The sequence below is a fragment of the Lactuca virosa genome, chromosome 3 (assembly GCF_052849685.1).
Source record: "Lactuca virosa cultivar CGN04683 chromosome 3, Lactuca_virosa_CGN04683_v6, whole genome shotgun sequence".
In the NCBI taxonomy this organism is placed as follows: Eukaryota; Viridiplantae; Streptophyta; class Magnoliopsida; order Asterales; family Asteraceae; genus Lactuca; species Lactuca virosa.
This window is the reverse complement of record NC_136428.1, coordinates 280,698,391-280,718,004: the sequence shown is the minus strand read 5'-3', so window position 1 is coordinate 280,718,004 and position 19,614 is coordinate 280,698,391. Positions and strand designations below refer to the sequence as shown.

At 28.6% G+C, this 19,614-nt stretch overlaps 1 long non-coding RNA gene across 1 annotated transcript; it reads left to right on the top strand.

Annotated features, from left to right (window-relative positions):
- Positions 1-4,158: 4,158 nt before the first annotated feature.
- Positions 4,159-5,421, top strand: LOC145162975 (uncharacterized). Its single transcript, XR_013739477.1, has 3 exons — positions 4,159-4,465; positions 4,717-4,839; positions 4,921-5,421. It is a non-coding gene; the product is annotated as an uncharacterized LOC145162975 (long non-coding RNA).
- The last annotated feature ends 14,193 nt before the right edge of the window (positions 5,422-19,614 follow it).

Here is a 19,614-nt window from a genome sequence, read left to right as displayed (position 1 = left end):
TTGTGATCAAAAGAGACTAAATAAATATATGAGGATTGATTATTTAAATCTTTCATTCTTATATAGTGGGCTTATGGTTCATGATTCACTAGATTGAGCTAGGACCCATTGGGTGCTCCATGGATGCTCCATGGAGGTTAAAACCCATGGATCATGGGGGAAATGAAAAGCCATGCACATTAGGGTTTACATGGTGTAACCATACATGTGACACACTATAAAAGGAACCTCATATAGAGCAAAATCGGCGACTAAGACTAAAAGGGTGAGGGCTAGCCGATTTTGTGCTCAAGTGTTCTTCTCTCAAGTTATTCCAAGAGTTGTGGTATTATGTGAAGTATTTGAGGCATCACATTTGGGGTGCTAGGCTCACAAGGTCTTAAGGAATCCAAGCAACTACAAAGGTATGTCATTCTACTAGTTTTTATATTACAAGTACCCCGAGCCATACTAGTTAGGATGAGAACCTTGGAAAATTCTTATTTTCATGTATATTAGAGAAAACATAGATCCAAGGTTTCTAGGATTGCATGTACACCATAGGAGTGTTAGAATTCTCAAAACCCATCAATTTCTACATATATTTATTGTTATATGTTGATGATATGCTCATCGCATGGAAGGACATGGCTGGAATAAATGACTTGAAGGCGACCTTGAAGAATGAGTTTGAGAAGGATTTGGGAGCAACAAAAAAGATATTGGGGATGGAGATTAAAAGGGATAGAAGAGGAGGAAGATTGTGTATTTCTCAATAAAAGTGCATTGAGAAAGTTTTGCAGTCTTTCAACTATGATCAATCCAAACCAGTTGGAAGTCCTTTGGTGGCTCACTTTAAATTTGGTCTATATACTATACCCACAACTAATGAAGAAAGGAAGTGCGTGAGCAGGGTTCCATACTCTAGTGCTATTGGAAGTATTATGTATGACATGGTCTGTACCAGACCTGATTTGGATCATTCAGATAGTGTGGTAAGCAGGTTTATGAGTAATCCATGGAAAGCTCATTGGGAAGTTGTCAAGTAGATCATGCGATACTTGAAGGGAACGACATATGTTTGCTTGGTGTGTTGAGCTAATACGAAGACTGACTTGGCTGGATATGCTGAATCTGATCATGGAGGTGATTTGTTGAATCGCAGGTCACAGACATGTTATATATTTTCACTTTGTTCAGATCTCCCATCAGTTGGAAGTCAACGTTACAAGATATTGTTGCTTTGTCTACAACTGAATCCGAGTACATGTCTATGAAGAAAGGAATAAAGGAGGAGATATGGTTACATGGGCTTATTCAGAGTCTTGGTCTAAGGTGGAGAAGCCAGCATTGTACAGTGACATTCAGAGCGCTTTGAATCTTACAAACAATCCTATGTATCATGAGAAGACGAAACATATTGATTTCAGATTGAATTTGATTCGTGACATTCTGAAAACATACAGGTTCTCAATTATGAAGATTAATACCAAGGTGAATCCAGCAGCCATGTTAACAAATTCGTTGCCCATAGAGAAGTTCAAGCTCTTGGACTTAGGAGGTAAGCCCCTTCGGGGCTTGATGGCATGAAGGGAAAGGAAGTTCTTGTTCGAGGTGGAGTTCAGAGGATGCTCAAGTCAAAGTGGATATTGTTAAATGTGGCTTGAGCATTTGGAGCATTCTCATAGAGTAATCGAGTTCAATGGAGCACTTAGAACTCAATTAAGAACGTGGGGTTCATGGAGCATGTGAAAAAGGAACATATCTTTTGAGAAATGAATGGATCATCAGATAAAGGAACGGATCTTCCAAAAGGTGGTTTGGAGAAACATGGAGTAAAATGGTCCAACATGTTGAGCCATGAAGATATTGAACCAAGGTGATGTGGAGCCAAGGTGATGTTGAGCCAAGGAGATGTTGTGCTAATGAGATGTCGCACCAAAGTCCTAACAAATGTTTGTATTTTCGTTAATTATATATATATATATATATATATATATATATATATATATATATATATATATATATATATATACTAGTTTATAACCCGTGGGAACCACGGTTACAAAATAAATTAAAATTTCATAGTAAAAATTCAAAAATTATGTATCAATTATTTTAAATAAATCATTAATTAAGAGATATACCATATTTTTAAAGTTATTATAACTTCAAATTTAAAATATAATTAGAAAAGTAGATTTGAATTTTGAAGTATTACCTAATATATCTCTTTGACATGTGACATAGTATTAATGAGGAGTTGTATTAGAGTGACACATGTCAAATAGAGATTAAAACTATTCTTTTATTAGAATATATATATATATATATATATATATATATATATATATATATATATATATATATATATATATATATATATATATATATATGAGGGTTCAATTGAGAAAAAAAAAGGTTGAGAATGGAGGAATCATTCTCAGCCACTCATTTATTTTTGCCGCAAAAGCCTCCGTCGTACCAGCGGAAATGGGAAAGGAATAGACATGTGTTTTCCAACAAAACATGTTTCATTAAACTATGCTAAGCATTACCTTAATATATACAAAAACATAGTTTTTTTGTTTTTTTTTTAATTTTTAAGAAGCTATTTTTATCGAAAAATGATTTTAAATATACCAAAATTCATGATTTTTTATTCTCTACAAATAGACATCCATATTGATATAGTTTTAAGATAAAATAAATTTTTTTTTATATTTTCAGCTATCGTTATTCATAAGTGAATAAAAATGAATCATGTTTTTACTACAGTACATTCGTTATTCACTTATGAATAAAAACTATGATTAATTTTTTTTACAATTTAAGTATCATTCATATATGAATATAGCATATAATAAACATAGTATATTCATATTTAAATATTAGACGATGCATTTACTTGTGAATATTACATAGTATATTCACTTGTGAATATTAGATGGTATATTCACTTATTAATATTAGATAATATTTTCATATCTGAATATTACATAGTATTACATGATTCATAAGTGAATAAAAATGAATTATGTTTTTACTAAAGTACATTCGTTATTCACTTATGAATAAAAACTATGATTAATTTTTTTTACAATTTAAGTATCATTCATATATTAATATAGCATATAATAAACATAGTATATTCATATTTAAATATTAGACGATGCATTCACTTGTGAATATTACATAGTATATTCACTTGTGAATATTAGATGGTATATTCACTTATGAATATTATATAATATTTTCAATTCTGAATATTACATAGTATTACATGGTATATCACATGTGAATATTACATACTTGTGAATATTAGATGATATATTCACTTATGAATATTACACAGTATATTCACATATGAATATTACAAGGTATTTTCACATATATATATATAATTTTCATATGTTATTCACATATGAATAACATACATACTTGCATATTTGTTTTTTTTTGTTTTAATAATCATATACTGATTCAGGTGAGAAAACATATTCATATATGAATATAACGTGGTAATTTAGTTTATGCATTTCATCAAACAGTTGGAGTGCATACAATTTAACTTTTTTAAAAATGTTAAAAAACATGATACTTTGACTATTTAAATCTTACAAAATAGTAGATTGATAGAGAATTATATGAAATTTTTCAAAAAAAAATGATTTGATCTTTTTCTAACCTCAATTTTGAAGTTTTATTTGATAATCGATGTTGAATGAATGGTATGAAGTGGATTTTTTGTTGATTATCGATGATGTTGATCTAATGACGTTGGGAGTATAATTAATCGTAGATGTTGAAGATCTGATCGTATTCAAGTAGAATTGAAGGTTGAATTAAAAGAACCACAAACGAATTTTTTTTGTTAACTGTTGAATCGTGTTGATAAACATGTTATTGACGAAGATCTATGATTGATTAACACTGGATGATGTTGATGATGGTTTAATTGAAGAAATCTGGATGATTGTTGAAGGCTGGAGGAGAAATTTGGATGATGAACGATCGATTAGAAATGGGTTTCAACTGTTATCTATTTCTATACAGTTAGTATTTGAGATTAAAGGTTATTATCATATTTACAAGTTTGTCACCGTGTCTTTTTATGCTTAGATTAAATGAGTGACTAAAATGATTCCCTATTCTCAACCTTTTTTATTTTCTCAATTGAACTCGACACCTGTGGGAGAAGAAGACGTCGGACCAGGTATCGATCAGAATTAGAATCGTTGCCCCCATTCACGAACATAAGGGATATCGACAAAGATGGCGTTGTGCCTTGCACCGATCCTTGAAGATGGGGAGTAAGATTTTTACATTTTTCTTTACTCTGTTCTATTTCTTCTATTTCTTCTATAAACCCATGATCGGACCACCACATCTTCTACCTCCTGCAAAGGCCTCAAACAACCTACCGCCAACTACACTATGTGTTACCTCCTCAAGCCACCAATAATGAATTTTTAAGGGTTTACAGGTATGTCGACTTTTGCAAGCTTGAATATGAGAATACATTTGAACCTACTCCTAAATAGGCGACATGGGTCTTTACTCTTTACTTAAGATTCATATGGTTTGGTTGAGCTGGGCACCCCAGGTGTTCACTGAAATGTCACAAAGAATTTGGAAATATTTTATGAATTTGGATCTTTTTAAGGATTCATTTTGGTCAAAGTTTTATATTTTGTTAATAATCAGATTAGTATGAGTCGATATCTTTATGTACAGGTTCTGACTTGGCTTCCTAATCATCAATTTATCAAATTGACGAACGCACCTAGATTAGAAGATTATGTACTGTGAAACTGTCTCGCAATTACACATTGGACTCACTGATGAAGATATATAACGGTAACACAACTATCAACTACCAATTATTATCAATTTTTCTTTCTATATTTTAATTAACTTGACAATTGATTTGGGTCTCAGGAACTATTTTCTGACTTAAGTATCAGTTGGTAAGTGAAACAGATATTTCATTAACTTTTACAAGTTGGAGAGAAAATTATTACCATTGTTGTGTTGAAGCCCGATTTCCAACTTGACGCCAATTATTATCAGTTGTTCTGTTTTTGGGGTATGTTATCTTGACTATTTCCCTTTTTTACTATTTAATATCCCTTTATCAACATGGTTCCATTGATAATGATTGATACTGTATGCTTGCTTTGCACAATGGCGATTTTTCATTTGAATCCGACAGAAGAAAAAGATGGATAAGTAGCTGAATTTTTTTTTTTTTTTCTCTAACATTTGTTTATGCCCTTTCATTTCTTTCTTTTGAGTTTTATTGGAGATCATTTTAACCATACCTCTGTGTTTGACTTTTGTAACCTACAATTACCGTAAACTCTTTGTGCAAAAGGATGAATTGAAATCCGACCCCGCTCAAAGCGGGGATACTTCTCTAGTTATTATTCTAATTCTGAAGCGCACAGTAATTGGGTTTTTATTGCTTAATCTAATAATATATATTTTATTATCTTATTAACGGTTAAATAATTAGAGTTTCTCTGCTTTATTTCTTGAATAATGGAACGATGAACGGTTTAAATTAATAAATAAATAAAATATAAAATAAATTACATAATAGAAAGGGAGATTACATTTTATAATATATGTTTTATCACATTTACGAACGAAACGGATTATCATAACAAAAATGTTACTGTTAAATACAATATACATTTTTAGTTGTATGCTATAATATTATTATAACTGATTGTTTAGTTTTTGAAATCATAAAATTAAACATAATAAAAATATAATGGAGGACTAACGATTATCTATTGATAAGATAAAATTGCTTAACTTTTAACATGTGAGTTTATATAATTGTCATTCTCATCTTAGAAGTCTAATTTTTTATATTATAACGTCTCTTATACATTTTTGTTTGTTGATTTCTTAATATATCATATGTTCAGACAACAAATTACCGAATTCCTATAAGATATTAACAAAAGAAAATTTATTTGTAAATAAATCTGATAAACATGAATAAAAAAATTTTAAAAAGTTAAATTAAAAAACATAAGAAATAGAATAAAAGCTGAAAATTTTAGAAAATAATACAAAATTATAAACTTATATCTATTTGGTAAATATTTTTTTAAAAAACACTAGTTTGGTAAAAAAAAAAAAAAAGCTCTCGTATGTGTTGCTGATACTCATAAGTTGTATAACATGAAAGAATGTTCTAGACAATGCTGTATGGTGGAATATGATTGGTTGTTACCATTCATGGGCTAATGGGTTTGGTCCATTAGGGTTTTAGGTCTGATCTCTCAAATATAAATAGGGATGCATGCTTAGGCCATTTTGTATCTTGAATTCTAGAGTGTTAGGCGAATCTTTGCAAAAATTATACTTGTAACCTCTGGTTGAGAGCTCTGAAATAAAGAATACTTCCCTCTTGCCCGTGGACGTAGGTCACCTTGACCGAACCACGTAAATAATGTGTCTTGCGTGCTTTTGGTTTTGCTATTTATCTGCTTTACTTCCTAACACAACTGATTAAATAAACATTGAAGTCAAATCTAACAATCTAAACTATGCCAATAAGGGAAGCGAGCAGATGCTTTTTTGCACAAATGGAGACGATAAACGCTGAATGGATGATACGAGAAGATGACCTTAAGGCTTTAATAAAAATTTTGTAGTGCTAAAAAGCCCTAATTTCATACGAAGGGAGAGTGTGTCAATAAATTTCAGGGAAGCAGGACGGACGAGCGGTGATCCACCAATCTTTATTGCTGTGCCCTTGCTACCTCCTGGAATTTAGGTGTTGTCTCGCTCAAGAAAGACAATTTTCTAGTAGAAATCTTTGACTGATAAAAACGAAAATTGAAAGAAAGCAGTGGAGGATACTGAGTCGGTGAGAATGCCATCAACTTCCCGAAAAAGCTTGGTCGAATTCCAAATAAACTAACCAGACGTGCTTAAAAAAATTAAGTATGAATTGCACGGTTTATTCTCAAAGCATAGTCTAAAAATATAAAACAATTTTGGACTATCCAGATTAAACTTAAACCTGAATATCATAAGTGAAATGGATCCACAATTGCCTAGCCTAAAAAATCCACAAAATTCCCTGGAAATCCATCAAATTCCACAAGAAAACAACATAATTTCTCAAGGTTCCCCACCACCCACTTTCCTAAAAATATAGAAGATGGTATATATATATATATATATATATATATATATATATATATATATATATATATATATATATATATCAAAATTCATAGTTTTTTTATTCTTTATAAATAGAAATCTATATTAATATAGTTTTAAGATAAAATAAAAATTTTATTTTTTTTAGAGTTTCAGCTCTCGTTATTCATAAATAAATAAAAATACATCATATTTTTATACAGTACATTCATTATATACTTATGAATAAAATGTATGTTTAACTTTTTTACAGTTTAAGTATCGTTCATATATGAATATAACACGTAATAAAGTTTTCTTACCTAAAATATATTTTTTACATCATCTTTCATCACATGTTATATTAATATATGAATAAAACGTGTATTAGTTGTCGTCATATGTTATATTCATATATAAATAAAACATTTATCAGATTTTTGTAACAGTTCATTTGTTATTCATATATGAATAAGTAGTATATTAATAAAAGACAAAGTGTTTTGAAAATTTAATCCGTACTCGGTACTTGTGTGATCTCTCTCTCTCTCTCTCTCTCTATATATATATATATATATATATATATATATATATATATATATATATATATATAATCGTTTTTTTTTTTGTGTGTGTTATGTATAATCTCTATTAAACATATTTCCCCACCAAAAAAAGGCTTTATAATAGGCTCACTCCAGTCCATCGTATGTCCAATATGTGGGTTACTTAGTAAAAAATAAAGATTATAAACACTATTAAGATGTGATATTAACAAATATTATTATAAACAATATTTTTATTAAACAAACTTTATTTTATCGTAGAATATATTTTACAATAAACGTACAGATGAGAACTAAATTATCATACAAACATATGGGAATTTCGAACTAAAATTACATGATATTAAAGAACTTAAGGTTTTCCCTTTCTGCAAAATCCCTTAAAAAACTAAAAGTAAATAAAGAAAAGAAACTTACATGCAAACTTAGATATCTTACAACGTTTATACAACAAAGTTGAAGAAGAGCTCAAGAACTTTTAAGTGAATGGGTTGAGAGAAAGTGAGAGGGAGAAGTTTTTTGCTTCTTAGCAGTTGTGTCTAATTTCTAAACAATAGCTTCTTTATATAGAAAGATTAAAATAGGAAACGCAACCGGAACTATTTAAAAAAATGCACAGGTGTCTTCTTAATGTGGTGGACGTCTTTTCTATCAATGCTTCATAATGGAAGTTGTAGTCTTCTTTGAAATAGAATTTTGTAATAGTAAATGTCTTGTCTATCATTGTTGACTAAAATTATCGTTTTTATTTTATCTGTTAAGAATCTTCAATAGTAAAATATCTTTAAGTGTTAAGATTGTGTCTGACAAATGAATCAAAAAAGAATGCATCATCTGGCCGGTTGTTGTATTCATTTGGATCAAATTGGTCTTTTGAATTATTACTTCCACTTTCTTCGCTAGATACATTATAATTTGGACATGCCAAATAAGCTGGCGTAGGAGTGTCTTTTATTTGTTTATCTTCAACAATAGTTTTTTTTGAATTATCATCTAAATCTGGAATCATAGTCTTCAATATTTCTTGAACCGTTTTATTAACTGCTTCTTGAAAAGTTTCTTCATCGAATCTTTTCTTTTTTGGATTTTTTTCTAGAGGAAGAGTTTTCGTAATACTTTTTATGGTCTTCTATTTGGTTTGTAATATATTTGGAGGCTTTCTTGAGAATAATTTGGATTTTGGGCATCTTTAAAAATAGATGAATCTGGGTTTTCTGGGATTAGGGTAAAAGAGGGAAATTTTGAATTATTTGGACTGGGTGAAGGGTTGTATCTGACTAAGAAATCTTTGTGTTTTCCTGGTTCTCCAAGTGAATCCCAAATTTCTCTAGTTTGTTTATTTTTGTTTGTAGAGGAAATTGGAGTCCCGTGTGTCTCCTTATTTTTGTTTGTAGAGGAATCAGGAGTCCTCTGTGTCTCCTGAGATTTTCGCAATACCATAGCTAGAACCGGATTTGATAAGTCTTTACCGGTTGTCAGACTCACTGGACTAGCTAGTAACTTCTCTAGCTTACTAGTACCTTCTGTATCACTCATTGGGGAGTGAGTACCCATCTTACTCTTCTTTTTGGGATCAGAATAGGAACCACTAGAAATATTTATTACTTCTGTTTGTTGAGAATGGAAACTTTTTTGTAAAATGTTAATTCTATTAATTAGATATTGTTTTTCGTTGCAAAGCTTGTAGATTTCTTCATTTAAAAGTTTGTAATTATTTTTCATAGTTTCATAGTCATCACAAAACAAAATTTGATTTGAATCTCTGGTTACTAAATAAGTAACTAGAGGTTCTACATAATGCTTAAGAGAGTCTGATATATTTAAAAATTCATGCCTAAATGCATTCTTGCTATTGTTAAAGCTTGTTGATAATCATTAAATCCTTTATATAATGGATTAGTAAACCCTGGTATGGCTTCAACGACTTCTATCCATGCGTGGAAGAAACCTGTCATCCTACCCTTCAAAACAATATAAAACTTAAAACGGTTGTGAGTCTGGTTAAAATGTTTTGATAAAGCATTTAAACATGCAATAAAATATTTTCAGTCTTTAGGATCCCGTCCATAAGCTATTCATAAATTATCTAATAAATATTTTTCTTCTTTACTAATTGAAACATGTGGTAAAGATTTAAAAGAAATATTTCTATTTGGAAAAACTTGTAAAGTCTGATTACAAAATCTAATATTATCATAATAGTATCTGTTTGAAGATTGTATTGGTCTTGGTGCAAAAGAATTTACTGATGAAATTCCTTTTGGCCTTACTATACCATGAAATAGTGGATGACCTCGACGATTACCTGAATTGGATCTAGACATCTGAGATGGAAAAGACATAATTATTTTTTTATAAATTTATTTTCTAATAATCTACTTAAAATATCAGCCGCCTTATTTTCTTTTCCTTTAATGTGTTCTATATGAATAGTTAATCCAGTGTTGTTTATTTTATCTAAGAAATTTAACGATCTCCTTCTACTACTTCTTTTACTATCTCCATTCATTTTATTGTAAGAAGAAACAATAGCTTCACAATCAGTTCTAAGAGTTATTTCTTTTTTAGAAATGATAAATAATTCAAAACTGTCTAACGCATAATTGATGGCAAGTAGTTCTGCAATATATACTACTAATATGCATTTTTCTTTATATTTACCACTATTATATCTACAAATTCTTTCCAAACTTTTTTCATTAAATTTGTTTGGTTTACAACAAAGAATTGCTCCCCAACCTTGACTACATCCATCTGGTTCTGTTATCAAATAATCTGTGTATAATGGAAGTGCTAATTTTGGGAGATTTTTTATTTTTTCTTTTAATATTTGTACTAATTTTATATGTTCTTAATTAAAATATCTTTGACCTATAATAGATGTTTTAGAATATAAAGGTTGAACTAGTTTTCCTAAATCTTTAATATATGGTCTAGCATAGTTTATTAATCCCAAAAAAAAAAAAATTGTAAGGATTTTAAATCTTCTAACTTATCAGGAAAATCTAAATCCTTTTTATCTTTGCTTCTCCTATGTTAAATACTAAGAAATCAGTATAGTTTTTAAAAGTTGCATCTTCTTTTTACTTATGATCAACCCATGTTTAATAAATTCTGAGAATATGATTTGCAAGTGTCCTCTATGTTCTTGTCAATTTTTACTAAATACTAAAATATCATCTATATATACAATAGCAAAATTTTTGTGTTTATTAAATATATCTTCCACTTTTCTTTGAAATGTACTGGGAGCATTTTTTAATCCAAAAAGCATGACTAGCCATTCAAAATGTCCTTCTGGACTTGTAAAAGCAGTCCATTCTATACTATTAGGATGCATTTTTATTTGCCAAAAACCATATTTTAAATAAAATTTGCAAAATACTTTATAATTTTGAATTCTATTGATTTAAACATTTTTGTCTGGTGTGTTATAAGAATCATCTATTGTATTATCAGTTAGTCTTTTATAGTTAATTATCATTCTACTTTTTCCTCTTACTATTTCAGAATGTTTTCTTACTATGAATGATGTAGATCTATGAGGACTATCAGATTTTCTTATGGCTCCTATTTTTAATAATTCTGAAATATATAATTTGAAATCATCTATATCTTCGTAAGTTGGTTCTATATTTTTAGTGCTAATTATGTACTCTATATTTTTTATTTTTAATTCACATACTATTTTATCATTCTCCTGATATTTTAAAACATTTTTTCCTATTATTTCCATTTTTTCTAGTTTTGAAATTAATTGATCTATTTCTTGTTCAGTGACTAAAGTTGTATAAACTTGCTCTGTATTTATTAAATTATAATCATCTTCTACAAAATCATCTATTTCACTATCTGTTTCTTCTATATGTGTTACATCTTTGCTTTCTTCTACTAACTAACATTCATTTTCTTCTTTACATTTACAAGTTGATTCTATTTTACCAGTCTCTCCATATTCAATTCGTGGAGAAAAATATGTAGTTGTAACACGGGCAAGAAGAGAATGTTTTTGAAAAAGAAGATAATCTTTTGAAATTGTCAGAGCACTATGGTCTTTCAAGATAAAGCTTAACCCAATAATAATATCAATGTTTCTTAGTTTTAGTTTTCTAACACATGTCTTGGGTGGCAAAGTATATTCTTTACTATAACTACATATGTATCAAAACATATTTTAGATATAGGTTTTAATATATTTGTATAAGTATGTATTCCCCCATCCATTTGTTGGGCTAAAATAAGATCATTTATTTGTGTAACATAACTTTTTGGTACTAAATCTTCATCTATAATACAATTAGTACATCCTCTATCTACAAAAGCTAAACATTCTATTATATGTGTATTAATTCTTATTTTACATTTTACTTTTAAAGAAGTTAAATTATCAGTATTGCATATGGATTGTGTATAAGAAGGTAGTGTATAAATTTGTTCTGTAAGTATGTTTTCTTGAATAATATTTTTCGATTAATATTGTTTTCAAACACATCAAATTTTTTCGGTATTAATTTTAGAGTATCCTCTATAACTTCTATTCTTTTTCTTAAAAGTTTTATTTCTTGTTATTCAAATTCTATAAAAATTGGTTTATCAATTTTCTCTTCTATCTTAATAATTTTTTTGTTTCTAAACAATTTATACAAGCTTCTAAAAAACATGTTTCACATCGGGCTCTTAAATATTTACGAGGATAAAATTTACAAATAAAACATGAGATATTATATGATCCTAAACTCTTTTGCCAATTATGATTACATTCTTCTATATTCATTAATTTATATCCATCTTCACTGGTTGAATCTTCGTATTCTATATTTTCTTTCGAAAATTCTTTAATGGTATTACATCCTGTATTCTTCTTTCGTATAGGAATGGTTTCATATATTAAAAATTAAATTAAAAATTAAATTAAACAAAGAAGAACTTCTTCAGATAGAAGATCAAATGTTTTTTAAATAAACGAATAAGTGAAAATGTATATTTAGAATCTGATAATATAGGAAACATTGTTTTAAAAGAAAATAATATAATATAAGAAGAATTAATATTTTCTGATAATAGATCAAATATTTCAGAAATAAGTATCAAAAAGAATTAGCAAATATAGATACAAAAGAGGCTAGTACTAGTTATTTTTCATCAGGACACACTCCTTTTAATAAATATGAAATAAAAGAAAACTTTAAATTCATGACTTGCCATCAAGAACACCTTATACTAAATATAACAATCCGCCAAAATATTTTAAATATATAGAAAGAGGGGCAAAAAAAACCTCTAGAACAACCAATAATGTTTCAAGCAGTCCATAAATGATATATTTTAAATCTACAAACACACGATCCCCAAACATGGACAAATGTTATAGATGTTTAGAAGAAAAATGTGTAGATTTACAAATACAAAAACAACTAAAACAGACCGATTACAAATTTGTAGTGAAATATATACACCCCCAAACTTATGGAAGTAATAAACCACAAAGAAGTAATAACTATGTAAAGTACAAGAAAACTAACCAAAAGAAATATTATTTATGAAAATCTAATAGAAGGAAACCATATTTAGATGAAAAAAGACATGTTAGAAAATTCAAACCTGAAAGGAATTACAAAAGCACACTTAGTTATTTTGTTTGTAATAGTACTGAACATCTAGCTAGAACTTGTCCAAAGAGAAAAAATAATCATGAGAAAAATAGTATACTAATAGAATGTGTAAACGAAGATTTAATACCTGTAGATGAAAGTATTAGTGATAATGAATCTATTTATAGTATAGTCTCAATAGATGAAACCATTCATGTATAAAAGAAGAATACAAAATGTAATACCATTAAAGAATTTTTAAAAGAAAATATAGAATATGAAGATTCAAACAGTGAAGAAGGATATGAATTAATGAATATAGAAGAATGTAATCATAATTGGGAAAAGAGTTTAGGATCAGATAATATCTCATGTTTTATTTGTAAATTTTATCCTCATAAAAATTTAAGAGACCGATGTGAAACATGTTTTTTAGAAGCTTGTATTAATTTTTCAGAAACAAAATAAAATTATTAACATAGAAGAGAAAATTGATAAACCAATTTTTTTAGAATTTGAAAAACATGAAATAAAACATTTAAGAAAAAGAATAGAAGTTATAGAGGATAATTTAAAATTAATACAAAAAAATTAACTTCTTTAAAAGTAAAATATAAATAAGAATTAATACACATATAATAAAATGTTTAGCTTTCGTAGATACATGATGTACTAATTGCATTATAGATGAAGCTTTAGTACCAAAAAGTTATGTTACACAAATTAATGATCATATTTCAGCCCAACGAATGGATGGGGGAATACATACTTATACAAATATATTAAAACCTGTATCCTAAATATGTTTTGATACAAACTGTGGTTATAGTAAAGAATATACTTTGCCACCCAAGACATAGGTTAGAAAACTAAAACTATGAACCAATGATTTTATTATTGGCTTAAGAATTGTTTTGAAAGACCACGGTGCTCCGACAATTTCAAAAGATTATCTTACTTTTCAAAAACATTCTCTTCTTGCCCCTGTTACAACTGCATATTTTTCTACACGAATTGAATATGGAGAGACTAGTAAAATAGAATCAACCTGTAATGTAAAGAAGAAAATGAATGTCAGTTAGTAGAAGAAAACAAAGATTTAACAGATATATAGAAGAAACAGATGGTGAAATAGATGATTTTATAGAAGATGATTATAATTTCATAAACACAGAGCAAGTTTATACAACTTTAGTAACTGAACAAGAAATAGATCAATTGATTTCAAAACTAGAAAAAATGGAAATAATAGGAAAAAAATGTTTTAAAATATCAGGAGAATGATAAAATAGTATGTGAATTAAAAATAAAAAATATAGAGTACATAATTAGCACTAAAAATATAGAACCAACTTACGAAGATATAGATGATTTCAAATTATATATTTCAGAATTATTAAAAATAGGAGCCATAAGAAAATCTGATAGTCCTCATAGATCTACATCATTCATAGTAAGAAAACATTCTGAAATAGTAAGAGGAAAAAGTACAATGGTAATTAACTATAAAAGACTAAATGATAATACAATAGATGATTCTTATAACGTACCAGACAAAAATGTTTTAATCAATAAAAATCAAAATTCTAAAGTATTTAGCAAATTTGATATAAAATCTGAATTTTGGAAAATAAAAATGCATCGTCATAGTATAGAATGGAATGCTTTTACAAGTCTAGAAGGACATTTTGAATGGCTAGTCATGCCTTTTGGATTAAAAAATGCTCCTAATATATTTCAAAGAAAAATGGAAGATATATTTAATAAACACAAAAAAATTTCTATTGTATATATAGATGATATTTTAGTATTTAGTAAAAATAGACAAGAACATAGATGACACTTGCAAATCATATTCTCACAATTTATTAAACATGGTTTGATCATCAGTAAAAAGAAGATGCAACTTTTTTAAAAACTATATTAATTTCTTAGGAGTTAACATAGGAGAAGCAAAGATAAAATTACAACGTCATATAGCCCAAAAAGCTTTAGATTTTCCGGATAAGTTAAATGATTTAAAATCCTTACAAATTTTTTTGGGATTAATAAACTATGCTAGACCATTTATTAAAGATTTAGGAAAACTAGTTGGACCATTATATTCTAAAACATCTTTTACAGGTCAAATATATTTTAATCAAGAAGATATAAAATTAGTACAAATATTAATAGAAAAAATAAAAAACCTCCCATAATTAGCACTTCCATTAGATACATATTAGTTGATAATAGAAACAGATGGATGTAGTCAAGGCTGGGGAGAAATGCTTTGTTGTAAACCAAACAAATATAATGAAAAAAGTTTGGAAAGAATTTGTAGATATAATAGTGGTAAATATAAAGAAAAAGGCAATATTAGTAGTATAGATGCAGAACTATTTGCCATCAATTATGCGTTAGACAGTTTTGAATTATTTATCATTTTTAAAAAAGAAATAACTTTTGGAACTGATTGTGACGCTATTGTTTCTTTTTACAATAAAATGAATGGAGATAGTACAAGAAGTAGTAGAAGGAGATGGTTAAATTTGTTAGATCGAATAAACAATATTGGATTAACTATTCATATAGAACACATTAAAGGAAAAGATAATAAGGCGGCTGATATTTTATGTAGATTATTAGAAAATAAATTTATAAAAAAATTAACTATGTCTTTTCCATCTCAGATGTCTAGATCCAATTCAGGTAATCCTCGAGGTCATCCACTATTTCGTGGTATGGTAAGTCCAGAAGGAATTCCATCAGTAAAATCTTTTGCAGCAAGACCAATACAATCTTCAAACCGACACTATTATGATACTATTAGATTTGGTAATCAGAATTTACAAGTTTTTCCAAATAGTAATATTTCTTTTAAAGTTTTACCATATGTTTCTCTTAGTAAAGAAGAAAAATATTTATTAGATAATTTATGGATAGTTTATGGACAGGATCCTAAAGACTGAAAATATTTGATTACATGTTTAAATGCTTTATCAGAACATTTTAACCAGACTCACAACCGTTTTAAGTTTTATGTTGTTTTTAAGGGTAGGAATACGGGTTTCTTCCACACATGGATAGAAGTCATTGAATTCATACAAGGGTTTACTAATCCATTATATAAAGGATTTAATGATTATCAACAACCTTTAACAATAGCAAGAATGCATTTAGGCATGAATTTTTAAATATATCAGATCTAAAGCATTATGTAGAACCTCCAATTACTTATTTACTAACCAGAGATTCAAATCATTTTTTTTTTGTGATCACTGTGAAAGTATGAAAAAAAAATTACAAACTTTTAAATGAAGAAATCTACAAGCTTAGAAACAAAAAACAAGATCTAATTAATATAATTAACAGTTTACAAAAAAAGTTTTCATTCTCAACAAACAGAAGTAATAAATATTTCTAGTGGTTCCTCTTCTGATCCCGAAAAGAAGAGTAAGATGGGTACTCACTCCCCAATAAGTGATATAGAAGGTACTAGTAAGCCAGAGAAGTTACTAGCTAGTCTAGTGAGTCCGGGAACTGGTAAAGACTTATCAAATCCGGTTCTAGCTATGAGATTGCTAAAATATCAGGAGACACAGAGGACTCCTGATTCCTCTACAAAAAAAAATAATAAGGAGACACTGGGGACTCCAATTTCCTCTACAAACAAAAAAAAACAAACTAGAGAAATTTGGGATTCACTTGGATAACCAGGAAAACAAAAAGATTTCTTAGTCAGATACAACCCTTCACCCAGTCCAAATAATCCAGACTTTCCCTCTTTTATCCTAATCCCAGAAAACCCAGATTCTTCTATTTTAAAGATGCCCAAAATCCAAATTATTCTCAAGAAAGCCTCCAAAATAATACAAACCAAATAGAAGACCATACAAAAATATTATGAAGCTTCTTCCTCTAGAAAAAATCCAAAAAAAAAAATTCGATGAACAAACTCTTCAAGAAGCAGTTTATAAAACGGTTCAAGAAAATATTGAAGACTATGATTCCAGATTTAAATGATAATTCAGAAAAAACTATTGTTGAAGATGAAAAAAGAAAAGACACTCCTATGCCAACTTATTTGTCTTGTCCAAATGATAATGTATCTAGCGAAGAAAGTGGAAGCAATAATTCAGAAGACCAATTTGATCCAAATGAAGACAACAACTAATGAGATGATACATTCTCTTTTGATTCAATTGTCAGACAAAATATTGACACTTGAAGATATTTTACTATTGAAGATTCTTAAAAAATAAAAATAAAAACGATAATTTTAGTCAACAATGATAGACAAGACATTTACTATTACAAAATTTCATTTCAAAGAAGACGACAACTTCCATTATGAAGCATTGATAGAAAATACATCCACCACAAATTTCCACCTGTCACATTTATGGAGCCAACTTGATATCATAATACATTAAGAAGACACATATGTATTTTACTAAATAGTTCCAGTTGTATTTCCTCTTTTAATCTTTCTATATAAAGAAGCTATTGTTTAGAAATTAGACACAACTATTAAGAAGCAAAAAACCTCTCCATCTCACTTTCTCTCAACCCATTCACTTAAAAGTTCTTGAGCTCTTCTTCAACTTTGTTGTATAAACGTTGTAAGATATCCAAGTTTGCATGTAAGTTTCTTTCCTTTATTTACTTTTAGTTTTTAAAGAGATTTCCCGAAAGGGAAAAACTTAAGTCCTTTAATATCATGTAGTTTTAGTTCGAAGTTCCCATTTTTTTGTATGATATTTTAATTCTCATATGTATGTTTATGGTAAAATATATTCTAAGATAAAATAACGTTTTTTAATAAAAATATTGTCTATAATAATATTTGTTAATATCACATATTAACAGTGTTTATAATCTTTATTTCTTAGTAAGTGACCCACATGTTAGACATACGATTGGCCGAAGTGAGCCTATTATAAAGTTATTTTTTGTTGGGGAAAGGTGTTTAATAGAGATTATACACAACATACAAAAAATAAAAAACAGGAGTAAATATATATATATATATATATATATATATATATATATATATATATATATATATATATATATATTAAAGGGAACAAGAGTAAAATTATATTGATATCTAGGAACCAACTTAAGGAAAGTACTGAGTACGGATCTTACACCATATAAACACATATATAAATACACCACAACACACAGACACATAACACACTACACCCCCTCCTTCTCCTTTTTTGATATGTTAGATGTTTTACTTTTCCAAAAGCTCAGTCTATCCTTGATCTTTACCAAGAGAGATCTTTTCATGATACTCAACTCTTGCTCATACATCTTGCATCGAAGCTTCAGTTCCCAATTTCGAGCACCTAGTCGCTCGTCTTGGTCTCTTACCCTTTCATATTCTTCTATATGCATCATTCGAATATAAAAGTCCTCGACTAATTCTATGTTATGGACTTCTCCTTCAATATTTTATTCTATAATTTCTTCGAGTTCATCAATGTATTCATACTGAATGTGATCTTCGTTGATATGATCTTCGTCTAAAAGATATGTACAGTAGAATCTGCCATCTTTTAAGAGAGAAAATTTTATTAATAATAATGACAAAATAAATTTTATCAACAAGGTAGTGTACAAAATTTAGATAAATAAGAAAATGTATCAGTTTTCGGATTATAATTTTCCAAACATAGGTAAAGAAGAAAATTTTCTGCTTTTGTATCCCTATTTGTTCTATTTTATCGTTGCTTTTCTATTGTTGCTTTAGTATCGGGGTGGCTGCCTAATTCCTTGGATTCCATCCTCGAGACAGCAGTCTAATGAAATTTGATCGGATAATTAAGTTTATTTTGGCTTTGATTTAAGAGTTAAGTGGTCTCTTCCAATCTTTTTCTTGTTTCTCTTAATTCTTCTTCCAGCACCATGATGTAATATCGTTGTTGATGTACTTGCTTTTGTGCAATAACACATTCATGGTTACTATCCGCTATCCTTTTTAGGAGTTCGTTTAAATCTGCCTGATTGAAACGTACGGGAGGAGTTATACTATTTTCTCGAACTATGGGTGATGTGCTTCTTTCTAATATAGGACGTTCTACATGAGGGGGAGGTACAAAAACGCCATCTTGCATGAAGTTGTTTGGATCGGATTTTTCATCATCGCTTTCATCCTCGCTGATGATAATAACCGGCCAATGATCATTATTGATGTCTATTGGGTTATTTTGGGGTATCATTTGATTAATTGTTGTTGGAGACGAGAGATCTTGGTGAGGGGTCGAATTTCTAAAGGGTGATTCTTGTAGCCATCCGCATCCATAGCCAGATGGACC